Source organism: Pteropus medius, unplaced genomic scaffold (genome assembly GCF_902729225.1).
Source record: "Pteropus medius unplaced genomic scaffold, Ma_sr-lr_union100, whole genome shotgun sequence".
NCBI classification, from domain to species: Eukaryota; Metazoa; Chordata; class Mammalia; order Chiroptera; family Pteropodidae; genus Pteropus; species Pteropus medius.
The window spans coordinates 24,234,863-24,237,597 of record NW_024349801.1 but is presented as its reverse complement, the minus strand read 5'-3'; the positions used below and the strand labels follow the sequence as shown (position 1 = coordinate 24,237,597).

At 35.6% G+C, this 2,735-nt stretch overlaps 1 pseudogene; it reads left to right on the top strand.

The window, feature by feature from the left end:
• The first annotated feature begins 861 nt into the window (after positions 1–861).
• On the top strand, positions 862–980 carry LOC120581038 (uncharacterized; annotated as a pseudogene).
• The last annotated feature ends 1,755 nt before the right edge of the window (positions 981–2,735 follow it).

The following is a 2,735-nucleotide window of genomic DNA, read 5'->3' as shown; positions in this document are numbered from 1 at the left end:
TACTTTAGGATTCACTCTTGAAGTTGCACATTCTGTGGGTTTGGATAACTGTATAATGATATATATCCAACAATATCATACAGAGTATTTTCACTGTCCTAACAATCTTCTGTGCTCTGCCTATTTTATCTCTCTTTCCTCCCCCACCTTTGGAAACCACTGATCTTTTTGTTTCCATTGTTTTGTCTTCTAGAATGTCTTATGATTGGAATCATACAGTTGGCAGCAATCTCAGATTGGCTTCTTTCACTTAGTAATATGCATTTAAGTTTCCTCTATGTCTTTTCATGGCTTTTTAGCACTGATTTCCTGCTTTTCTCTCCTTTTGTAACATAGGAACCTATTGTTTGTACTACAAAAGTCAAGTTGCTGCAGTTTGAAATTCAGCATTCTGTCCAGCCTCATAGAGTGAGATTTCATTAACTTCATCTAGTTCAACTTTCCAGCCTTTTAAAGTCTATCGATTTCATCATTAGTCCCAGAGAAATCAAGATCTTCTCTAGTTGGTTTAATTAAGAGTTTGGATCTTTCTTATATCTTCTCTATTCATTTGATACCTCAAAGACTTGTCTTCTCCATTTTCCAAATTCTTCATACAGAAACCCTTGAACCGCTTTTTGCTAGGCATTCAAGTGTACGCCAAGCCCTCACATGCTGGATTCATGCAGCACTTTTTACTGATTGATAGATTACTTTATCAGTTTTCTTTTTCACTTCTTAATTTGTCTGATTTCTTCACATTGTGCCAAATTTCTGCTTTAGACTTGAGGAACTCAATGTTTCCTATTCTGTTTTTTTTTTTTTTTTTTTCTAGTCAACTTTTATCAGATACAAGTCTATATTCAAAGTTACCATATTCGAGTCTACGGACAGGCCACCCTGATCAAGCCCAATCCCGTCTGATCTCGGAAGCTAAGCAGGGTCAGGCCTGGTTAGTACTTGGATGAGAGACCACCTAGGAAGACCAAGTGCTGTAGGCATAAAAAATAAAAACTAAGGGATTGTAAGCTGACAAGGTCCTTGCAATCTGTGAGGTCAACCAAGGGTTGCCTCGCCATAAAAAAACAAACAAACAAACCATATTTGCTTGAGATTATTTTTTTATCTAGAGATGTGAGACTAGACATATGCACATTTGGGAGTGTAGTTATTCACACTGGGGTCAAGTGACGGAAAATAACATAATCTTTGCCTTTGGGGTCCCAGGTTTACTACGAGTTAACAAATTCCAGAATCTTCCTGAATGTGTTTGCTGTATTATTAGAGTCAGCTTAGGAATCTGATAAAAATGATTTAAAACATTTAATATTCTGGGCTTCCTGATTGAGAAGACTTATTTTAAATATAATAGTGCAACCGTAAATGAGGAACTCAAATATAGCTACCATCTTTCCTCGAGCCCGATCACTTAGTGAACTAACAATTAATGTAAGGATAAATTCTCATCACAAAGTCTGTTCATAACTGCTTAAGTTGAGTTTATGGTCTGTTGATTGGCTGAGAGAAGTTAATTGAAAGCAATTATATATAGATGGTTTGCAAACTGTGGAAAAAAATTAATGTGACAAAGTAAGCCTCTGTGGCACAGTTCAGTGAGTCTTATGGTAAGAGTAAAAACCTAAAACTTTTATGTCTATTTAACAAATTTTCATGCTGTTATTTGCAAAATAATATAAATCAATTTTAGTATTATTCCAAGCAGAAGAACCAACTTCTAGATTTCTCACATCTAAAATGTCTCTGACCATTTTAAACCTAGGCCTCTTCCCAATAAGCATAAATTAAATACAAAGATTCATTCATTATTCAACCAGTATTTCTTTGCTATATGCCAGGCAATGTGCTCAATATTTGAGATTAAGAGAAAATTAAAAATTCTTCTTTTCAGATGCTCAAAGTCCAGTAGGAAGAAACATATATAAAAGTCATTACAATGCAGTGTGAAAAAATCCAATACTAGAAATGCCAACAAAATATGAAGAAACATAAAGGGAAAACTAATTCTGGGAAAGCCAGGAAGGTTTCACAGAGGAGGTCACATATTGGTTCATCAGACCAAGAGGGTGACAGGAGAAATAGATATCTGTGTAACATTTCATACACACACACATACACACACACTCACACACACACACACACACTCACACACACACACGGTATTGAAATTGGCTCTGACTGCTGGCTGCTCAGAATTGGGCTGTTGGCAAAAGTTTCTAGAACAGAGTGAGTAGCTGGTGTACAAACTGTAAAAGGTCAGAGTTGGCAGGAGCCTCAACGGTTTTCATACTTAAGTGCCGTAAGGTAGCAACTGAGTCCTGGGGGAGGGGGTAGCTTGCCCAGTGATATCTGTTAGTAAAAACAAACAGTATAAATATTTTACAAACAGTAAATAAGGACACAGTTTGCTGTAATAAGTTGACAATATGAATGTCTCTTTGGGGGATCAGCAAAAATATGATTTTAAAAGCTGCTCCTCAGATACCAAAATCTATGTTTTGTTTTGTTTTCAACATATTTTGTTGTTTTACAAGCACTTCTCAACTTTAAATTTTCAAGATTATTAACCTAACTTGCAATTTCTTTTCACGTTCTTTGGGGAAAAAGCAGCAATTAAATAACAGTTATAGTCTCCCCAATAGGAAAGTGTTTTAGAAAGTTTCTTTATCTGAAATTTGGTTGCAAGTCAGGAAATGAAAGATTAGAAACTTTAAACCCTACACTGGTTATTGCCGAAA